Below are 10841 nucleotides of genomic sequence, written 5' to 3'. Positions count from 1 at the left end.
TTTCTCTGTGACCCACTCAGACAATGGAGAGAGGGACGGGCTGGGTGCTGGCTCCCAGTCTCACCTGGAGCTATGAGAAGGGTAAAGCCATTTGAAGAATAAAGGTATCCAGAGTCTCAGAAGACAAAAAAAAAAAAAAGAAAATAGCAGGCCAAGAAAAGGATTAAATATATGATAGTGAAATCTATAACTGGATGTTAGCATATTGTGGTGACTGTTTTGCAACATATACAAATATCAAATAATTATACTGTACACCTCAACTAATATAATGTTATATTTCAATTATACCTCCTTAAAAAAATTTATAACTAAATGAATTAACCTTCCGTACTTCAAGGAATTTGAGAGTTAACAATGGGTGTGATTTTAAGAGAGCAGCAAGAAATCAGTCCTGTCAACTCAGATCCTCTCAGTCTGAGCACTTGGGGAAATTTCTGATACCCACAATGCCTGCCTGCTCACATGCTTTTGTACATGTAAAGGATAATGGTAATGATAACTGTCATCTACTGAACTCTCAATTTACGTTAGATGCTTTACAAAGATTCCTCTTTTAATCTTTATACTAATCCTAGAGTTGTGTTACTTAGGGTAGGCTAACTACTGAAATAAACATCCTCCAAATTTCAGTGGCTTAGCAAAATAAATGTTTCTTCTTGTTTACATCTAACGGGGGTGGCAAGAGTGGCAATAGACTCTGCTCCAGACTTATGTCTCATAGTTTTTATCGCTAAAAGGTTTTTATAATCCTCTCCTGCGAGCCAGCAGATGGAGAAAATGAGAGAGGACCCCACCTGGGGGTTTTTTATGGGCCAGACCAGGAGTTTGTTTCCTGGCATTTTATTTCCACCAGCATTCCATTGCCAGAACTCATTGATGGACAGACTAATCTTTAAGAAAAGCTGACAATACAGAGTTTAACTGTGTCCAAGAATAAAAGGAGAACATGGATATTGTAAACATTAGCAGTGTTTGCAATAGGTATTATCTCTATATTCTATGTACAATACTATTTTACATTATTTAAATAATGTAAAATATTATCTCTATTTAACAGATTAGGAAACTGAACCTTAGAAACATTAGATATCCTAAGGTCACAGATATAGAAAATGACAAGCAACCACAGGTCTGTAGGACCCCAAAGCCCATGCTCTTTCTAGGTAACACCATGGAACTCACAGAAATTGTCATCATCTCAGTATACTTATTTCAGAAGGAGGCTTTAGCAAATGGTCAGGAGATGTTAGGGGACTGAACTACTTATCTTCTCCTGCCATTTTTACAAAAGGACAAAGTTGGGAAAATCTATTTAGACAATTAAATTCTCATTTTGCATCCCTAAAGAATATGTCTGCATTACTTGAGGTAAATCTTCAACAAACAAAAAACATCTTTTACTGTTCTCATAATATAATTTTCTAAGCTTAATTTGATGTAAGCATGTTTTCTACAAGTCTAGGAAAAAAGTCTTAATTTGATCCTTATAGACACATGACTTAAGTTAAAACTTTTCCTCTAGGGGCACCTGGATTGCTCACTTGGTTGAGCGTCTGCCTTCAGCTTGGGTCATGATCCTGGGTCCTGGGATGGAGCCCCACATTGGGCTCCCTGCTCAGTGGGGAGTCTGCTTCTCCCTCTCCTCTGCCCCTTCCCACTGCTCCTGCTCTCTCCTTCTCTCTCTCTCTCTCTCTCTCTCAAATAAATAATAAAACCTTAAAAAATAAAATTAAAATTAAACCTTTTTCAATCTAACAAGTACTGTCCTTGAGCTAGGTGAATGGTGTTTTCAGAAAAGCAGTTTTTGGGCATCTGGGTGACTCAGTTTGTTAAGTGGTATGCTTCAGCTTGGGTCAAGATCCTGGGATCCTGGGATCAAGTCCCATGTTGGGCTCCCTGCTCAGTGGTGAGTCTGCTTCTCCCTCTGCCCTTCCTCCCTGCTTGTGATCCTTCTCTCTCACACTCTTTCTCTGTCTCAAATAAATAAAGTCTTTAAAAGAAAAGCAATTTTCCTCCATCCTCTGTTAGGTAGCCAGTAAGCTAATTTTTTCGATCAGAGCTTCCTTATCTTACTCAGAAATAATCCTCAAAGCCAAGGCTGTCTCAGCTCCAAAACTGATGCAGGACTATACAAGACAACTGGAAGTTGAGTGCTTACTTAGGTTTTTACCACTATGTTTCAAGCCTACCTACAAATATCCCCATAATTGTCCTGTAAATCCAGTCCATCTGATCTGTCATCTGGAACCTCTCTTTGAGAAAGGTTCCTATGAGAAATTCCATTACCCTTAATCTAGTGTACTTCCATTTTCATGGTCAACTGTGGCTCCCACATCTATTGAAATCTCAATCTCACATACATCTTGGAGAGTTCTTGCAGATGCTTGCTTTTTTGTTCTAAACAGAGTTTCTTTTCCTGATTTCCTCCAAACTGCACAGATAATACAATGCCCTGAGTTGTTATACTGCTGAAAGGCCAACTAAATATTGCAAATTAGATATCTATGATTTTTAAAGTTCTTGGCCTGCAATGCTGCCAGGGAATTTTATCTTTCTCCGTAGGATCTAGCCTCCTTTTTATACTGTATGGCCTTTCTCCAACTCCACCCTCCCTCATCTTTCTTCCTCATATTCCACCTCCCACATCTATGTTCACTTCTTTATGCATAACTACTTAGTTCTCTCTTTGTATTGCAGTCTCCTTCTGGACTGCACTCTCAAGGCCTCACCTTCCACACTCATGGAAGTTTAGCAAGGCATTTTCCTAAATACAGTTCCCTAAGTAAAACTGTAGTATTGGTGTTTAATAATATTTTCTAAAATATTTATTTATTCATGAGAGACACAGAGAGAGATGCAGAGATACAGGCAGAAGCAGGGTCCCATGTAGGGAGCCCAATGCAGGACTCAATACCAGGACTCTGGGATCATAACATGAGCCAAAGGCAGATGCTCAACCACTGAGCCACTCAGGCATTTATTTTCTAAAATACATATACACACACACAATTCCTTTAAAAAATAAAGCAACTAAGCATCAGAGGAGATAAGTTTCACAGCTCACATAGCTTGATCATGCATGTTATTTTACTCTACTTTTGTCTTTTTAAAACAATGCTATTTATAAAAAATTTAAATAAGAAATTGTATTTTTAGAGCAGTTTTAGGCATATAGCAAAATCAAACAAAGTACAGAGAATTCTCATATATCCCCCATTCACCCACACATACAACTTCCCCCACTATCGATGCCCTGCACCACAGTGGTACCTGGGTTACAACTGATGAACCTACACTGACACATCATAATCACTCAAAGTCCATAGTTTATTTTAGGGTTCACTCTTGGCTTTGTATATTCTATGAGCTTTGATAAACATATGATAACATGCATCTATCATTGTAATATCATACAGAATAATTTCATTGGCTTTAGAATTCCTCTGTGTTTCACCTGTTCATCTCTCCCTCCCCTCTAACCCCTGACAACCACTGATCCTTCTACTGTCTCCATAGTTTTGCCTTCCCCAGAATATCATATAGTTGGAATCATACAGTATGTGGTTTTTCTGGATTGGCTTCTTTCACTTAGTAATGTGCATCTGAGGTTTTTCCAAGCCTTTTCATGGTTGGATAGCTCATTTGTTTTAAGATTTTATTTTTGAGTAATCTCTGCACCCAACATGGGGCCCAAACTCGAAACCCAGAGATCAAGAGTCACACACACCCCTGACTGAGCTAGCCAGGTGCCCCAAAAGCTCATTTCTTCTTGAGAATGAATAATGTTCTATTTTCTGGAGGTACCACAGTTCATTTTTTCTTTCACCTACTAATGGACACCTATAATCCTTCCAAATTTTGGCAAATAGAAAAAAAACTGCTATAAACATCCACACACAGGTTTCTGTGTGAACATAAGTTTTCAACTCTTTTGAGTAAATAGTTAGAATTTCCACTGCTGGATCATAAGGTAAAAGTATGCTTAATTTTGTAAGAAACTTCCCAACTGTCTTCCAAAGTGGCTGTACCATTTTACACTCCCACCAACAATGACTAAGCTTGCTCCAGATCCTCATCAGCATTTGTTGGTGTCAGAGCTTTGGATTTGGGCCTTTCTAATAGGTGTATAGTGGTATCTCACTGTTGTTTAATTTGTGATTCCCTAAGGATATATGATGTGGAGCATCCTTTCACAAACTTACTTAACACCTGTATGTCTCCCGTGGTGAGGTGTCTGTGCAGATAATGCTTTTTTTTTTTATTTTTTTTTCTGAAAGAGAAATAGAATATGTGTGGGGAGAAGCAGCCGGAGAGGGATAAACAGAAGCTGAGCTCAGTACAGAGCCCAACACACAGCTCAATCTCATGACCCTTAGACCACGACCTAAGCCGAAACCAAGAGTTTGATGCCCAAGATTGTACCACTCAAGTGCCCCAATGCTGGTTTTGTAAATAAGACTTTCATAACATCATTTTGCATTGTCACTGACCCTGCTTTCTCTCATCTTACAAATAAGAAAATTGAGTCAGTTGGGGTGAAAGCTGAATCCATGAAAGTAGCTACAAATTTAGAGAGAAGTTGGCTGAGGACTGGGTTTGTCAGAGGAAAGAAAAGAATGAAACATGTAGTAAAGAAGTAGCCAGGGAGAAGGAAGTAGAACAAGATGAACAGAATGTTATCGGAATCAAGGGAGGTTAGAGGTAAAGCAAATTTTGTTTGTTCTTTTGTTTTGAAAAAGAGCTTTGCTAGAATAGGACTTTACATACTGCAAACAATCATGGATCACTAGGAGGCAGCATGGTATACTGGAAAGAACTTTAGGCTCTCTTTTGCTCAAAAAACTGGGGCACATAACTTTAAAAACTTTCTAATTTGTTCTAGTATGTTTATCTGCAAAATGAGACTTTCTTCTAGCTTTCAAACTCTTTTTTCTTTCCTATAGTCTTTTTCTTTCTCCAATTTTTATCTCTTTTTTCTTTGATAATTTTGATGTTTAGCATCCACTTCACTGTGGCTAGTTATATCTCTAATGATTGACTAACCAAGATGTTACAATAACTCTTTTAAAATATCAAGTATCCTGAGCAGAGAAATTATTTCTGTAAGCCTTCTCTTATTCATTACAATTTCACCTGATGTGCAGAATCAACTTGAGCATTTCTTCCACATAAACTAAAGATTAACTAAGATTTCTCCCTAAGTTATTTATGTATCTGCAATTTCTTATTGGCTTGGATACTACTAGAATTTGGAATTAAATAATTTTGGAGTTTTTTTTAAGATTTTATTTATTTACTCATGAGAGACACAAGAAGAGAGGCAGAGACCTAGGCAGAGGGAGAAGGAGCCTGATGTGGGACTTGATCCTAGTACTCCAGGATCATGCCCTGGGCTTAATCGCTGAGCCACCCATATGTCCCATTTCTGGAGTTTAAAATATCTATTGATAGGACACCTGGGTGGCTCAGAGGTTAAGTGCCTGCCTTCAGCCCATGGCATGATCCTGGAGTCCCAGGATCGAGTCCCACATCAGGCTCCCTACATGGAGCCTACTTCTCCCTCTGCCCAGGTCTCTGCCTCTCTCCCTGTGTGTCTCTCATGAATAAATAAATAAAATTTAAAAAATAATAATAAAATAAAATATCTTGGCAAACTTATTTCTAATTTCCTATTTTCAAAGGGAATTAATATCAAGAAGCAGTCTTTACCCAGTGAAAGTTTCATAGCTTAAGTTTACGAACAAGCTATCAAATATTTCTTAATCTCTTGAATAAGAATAGTATAAATATGTTAAAATATAATTACAACTAGTAATTGTTACTATCACTATATTAGCATTTATAAAATATTATTTCTCCCCTAATTGAGACATCCACTCTTTTGTATAAACAAATAAAACTCTAAGTAGTTATATTATGCAGCCAAACATGTGAATATCAAAAATAAGCCAGACAATATCAGCCAAGGCCAGTGATGTGAAATGGATTAAAGAAAAAAATGAGTGCAGCGAGAGAAGATTTAAACCAAAAGCTTATCTGAAAAACTGAAGTGTTCAAGAGGTCAGTCAAGTGTGGTTTCCAATCCAACAGCAATATATAGGACACCCCAGCCTAACAAGATGCTACAGTAGGGAGAAAGTTGCATGTTTATTTTCCCTCAGAGTAGAGATGCACTTGAGAGAAATTTTTCTGTACTAATTTGTAACTTTCAAGATTAAGATATACTTATTAGACTCTGGAACTGGAAGTCTGTGTCAGGTTGGCAGAGGATAGAAAGAAATAAAGCTGACTGTCAGAAGTTCCCATGGATACAGCATTTCCTATGCCCACTATCTTGTTTCTACCTGTATCATTCCAGGTACCAGAAGTTAAACATCTTTAACCTGTAAGAAAGCAAAAAACAGACCTCAAAAGAATGAGAAAAGAGAAGAAGAACTATTTCTGGTGTCTAGGGTATTTATAAGATAAGGTAGCATATTATCTTCATTTCTGGAAAGCCTGAATCCAAATATTTTTTCTTAAAAAAAAAAAAGAAAGAAAATCTTCAGATAGTATTGAATACTTATCCATCTTTCCTTTTTCTACTCACTCACTCATCCCTTAACACTTTGTCAACCAGTTCCCAGTGAATCAGTTCTTTGAAGGTCACTAATAACTTTGTAAATATTATATTCAATAGATATCTATAACCTCAGTTTTTTAACTGTCTGTGTATCATTTGGCATTATTAATCACCTTTCCTTTTTTTAAATTTTTTTTTATTTATTACAGTCACACAGAGAGAGAGAGAGAAGCAGAGACACAGGCAGAGGGAGAAGCAGGCTCCATGCACCGGGAGCCCGACATGGGATTCGATCCCGGGTCTCCAGGATCGGGCCCTGGGCCAAAGACAGGCTCTAAACCGCTGCGCCACCCAGGGATCCCAATCACCTTTCCTTTTTTGAAAGTTTTACATCCTGTGGCTCATAACATTGTGCTATTTTAATCTTCCTATGTCTTTGAGCCTTCTTTTCTGCCTCCTTTGATCTCTTCATTTATTTATATATTTTCCATAGGTAATTAACTACAAAATATTACAACAAAGTACAATGTAATTCAGTATCCGTCAGTCTCTTTTTGAACAAGCCAAGGACCTTAAGATGTTTTAACTAGATGCCATGAACGTTTCAATTTTTGCCTAACCACCCACACACAAAGAAGTCATTTTCAATAATTACATTTTTTTACATGTTATAAATTTCTGTGATCATTGTTGTTTCTTCCATGCCATGGCTTCCTTTTGAACTTAGTAATATCACAGAGGCATATTCTATGATAACAGTTTAGAATCTATGGATAGTAAACTCCTTTAAGTTTTGAACATCTGAAAATATCTCTATTTTCCTTCATTCATGAGGAACAGTTTAACACACACTTCTAGGTTAATTTATTTTTTTCCCATAGCATTTGGAATATATTGCTCCATTCCCTCATTTTGGTTTTCTAAATATTCAGAACTGCTTTCATAAGCTGGGTTCTGTCAGACACTCCAAATCATATAGGCAGGCAGCCCAGCAGAAATCCAACAAAAGATGAAAACAGTACATCTGGGACACCAAGTATGAGCAGAATCAGAAAGCATAACCATGTTGCATGAGCAGGTATCCCAGACTCCCATTCCACATACCAAGGTTGCACGAGAATACCACTGTCAGCTCACACCAATGGTTATGGTGGGGGTTCCTGTAAGAACAGCCAAAGGAGGAGGAAAAAAACCTCAGCCCTTATGTAGATATATGGATCGCAGGCTCAATAAAGCAAGCTCCAGTCAGAAATGGAAAACAACTGCATGACAGCATTACTCAGTGTATCCTTGAATGACAATGGAAAGCAAAATTTTCTCAAAGGGTAAAGTTTTGAGCTTTTACTTAATGATCTACTTTGTGTGGAGCTCAATAAATCATTTAAGGCTAAAAACTATACAAGTCAACTTTGAATTCATCTCCTCTTATCTACTATAATCAGCCAATATTTTCAATTTTAAGATAACAAAACTAAGTAAAGCTACCTCTGGAAAAAAAAAAAGAAAAAGTTGGGGAGATTTTATGACAAGGATATAAGGCTATTTTATAAAACTCCAGGGCATGAATAAAACCAGGCCTAAGGAAATTTCTAGGAACAGACTGGAATTGTATCTGAATTCTTCCTCCATCTCCTCTCTGTTTCCCTCTGAATGTATGATTTCATCTCTTTCTCTCATTTTCTCTCCCTTTCTCTATACACTCTCATTTTCTCCTTCTCTACTAGAAATGGTATGTGGAAAATGGTCAATCTATCTCTGTCAAAGTTTTATATGTAAAGAAGAATGTATGTCATGGCCCACCATCTGAGAGACTTAATTTTTTAAATTTGGTATAAATATAAATTTCCATTCTAAAAACCAAATGAAACAAACAAAGCCAAAAAATACCTCTAACTGGCCCAGGTTGAATAAGGTGCCTATTCCAGATCCAAACAAATTGTGGAGAGAGTCATCTTATTAAAAATGGTTGCTAGAAGCATTGCCTTGACCCTGTTATAAGCTGAACAGATAAATTCCATCATACTCATTTATTCTCCCAAGTTATCCTGGCTGAAAACCTCAAAGTCATCTTTGGCTTATCTTTCTCTCTTACTTACTATACAGTTCTGTCACCAAGAACAATTTCATTCTTCTTTCAAAATTACTTTTTCCTATTTCATCTTCATTCCTACTGCCTTTATTACTTGCCAAAATAACTGATTCAAAAAAAAAGTTAATTCTACTATATTTAAATTTGCATTTAACTACTGGTGAAAATAAACACTTTTCATTCTTCCCTCATGTCACAGACTGTAGTATTTCTGCTTTATTGGTTTATGTTATATGAATTATGTGTCTCCCACTTCTCATTCATATGTTGAAGTACTAATCCCCCTAAATGTGACTCTATTTAGACATATAGCCTTTAAAGAAGAAATTAAGGTTAAATTAGGCTATAAGTATGTGAGCCCAAATCACTAGGGATTGATGCTCTTAACAAGAAGAGGAAGAAACCCCAGGAATGCTTGCCAACATAAGGAAGGCCATGGAAAGACACAGTGAGAACAGTGTCTGCAATCAAGTAAAAAGGCCTCAGGAGCCACTAAAACTGTGGACATCTTGATCTTGGACTTTTAGCCTACAGAACTGTGAGAAAATAAATTTCTGTTAAGCCAGTTAGTCCATGGTATGTTGTTAAAACAGGTCTAGCTGGGGACACCTGGGTGGGAGCATCTGCCTTTGGTTCAGGGCCTGATCCTGGATTCTGGGGATCAAGTCCCTCATCAGGCTCCTTGCATGGATCCTGCTTCTCCTCCCTCTGCCTGTGTCTCTGCCTCTCTTTGTGTCTCTCATAAATAAATAAAGTCTTTATTAAAAAAAAAAAAATGGGTCCAGCCTACTAATTGTTTGCCTGTGTTCATTATCCATTTTTCTTCTATTTTCTTCTGGTAAGAGCTCTCTAAACATTAAAGCCTTTTATACAAAATAAATGCTACAAATATTTCTCCCAATTTATTTTGCCCCCCTCACCTTTCTGTTTTGTTTTATATACTAAAATATTTTTAGTGCAGTAAAATTTTTCAAACTTTTCCTTATGGTTGCTACATTTGAAATTGTGCTTAGAAAGTTCTTCCATTTTTCTAGTCCACACAGAATTAGATAGATAAAGACAACAGATGACATATAAACAGATATTATGAATGGATGGATAGATGATAGACTGGGTGAAATGTAGAGAGAATGGATGGATAGATAATAGATAGTAATTGATAGGTAGATAGGATGGATGAGTAGATAATAAATAATAGGAAGGCAGATAGATATGACAGATGGATAGATGACAGTTAGATGGTAGGTAGATACTTAAGAAATTTCTTCCATTCTCCATTATATTTATGTTCACCTTTATCTTCTTCCAATTCTTTTTTTAATCTCATCTGAATTTTACTTTCACTATATAAGATACAGATCAATTCTTTTTTCATATAGCTAACCCATTACCCCTGTACCATTTACTTATTTTCCCACTTATTTTAAATCTGTTTTTATCATATCCTAAATACTTAAATGTACTTAAAACCCCTGTTGCTTTGTACTAAAGACATTCATTCATTCATTCAATAATTCATTTTGGAGATTATATTGCTCCACATTTATCATTAGGGAAAAGTATTTTCCACCAAATTCAAGAAACATTATTTTGGGTGTTTCAAATTATAAGAAAAATTATGGAGGAAAAGTTTTTATTAAAACAGTATCACATAATCATTTTTAGCTAACAATAAACATCAAAATAGATACAAAATTACTTTACCCGGGATATGAACCAAATGAAAGAGGGAAGGAGGTACATCTGATTTAGTTGAATATTTTTATCTTACTAATCAAGAATAAGAAAAATGATAAAGAAAAAACTTCATGAAGATTGTTAGTAGGCCTTTTCAGGTTCCTTTCAAGAGAATGGTTAGCTTTTTTTTAATTAGTTATTTTTTAAATGTGGAGTGGTTTTGTTTTTTTTTTCTCGTGGGACAGAAGGGATACTATCTATATAAAAATATCTTTTACATACTTAGTGATAAGAAATCCCCTCTAATGGGGATCAGTGAGTTGAAATTCGCGAACCCTCCCCCTCAATAAAGAGGTACAGATGGGCAGCCCGGGCGGCTCAGTGGGTTAGGCCGCCTTCAGCCCAGGTTGTGATCCTGAGACCCGGGATCGAGTCCCACGTCGGGCTCCCTGCATGGAGCCTGCTTCTCTCTCTGCCTGTGTCTCTGCCTCTCTCTCTCCCTGTGTATCT

This window comes from Vulpes lagopus, chromosome 1, assembly GCF_018345385.1.
Source record: "Vulpes lagopus strain Blue_001 chromosome 1, ASM1834538v1, whole genome shotgun sequence".
NCBI classification, from domain to species: Eukaryota; Metazoa; Chordata; class Mammalia; order Carnivora; family Canidae; genus Vulpes; species Vulpes lagopus.
This window is presented reverse-complemented; position numbering follows the sequence as displayed.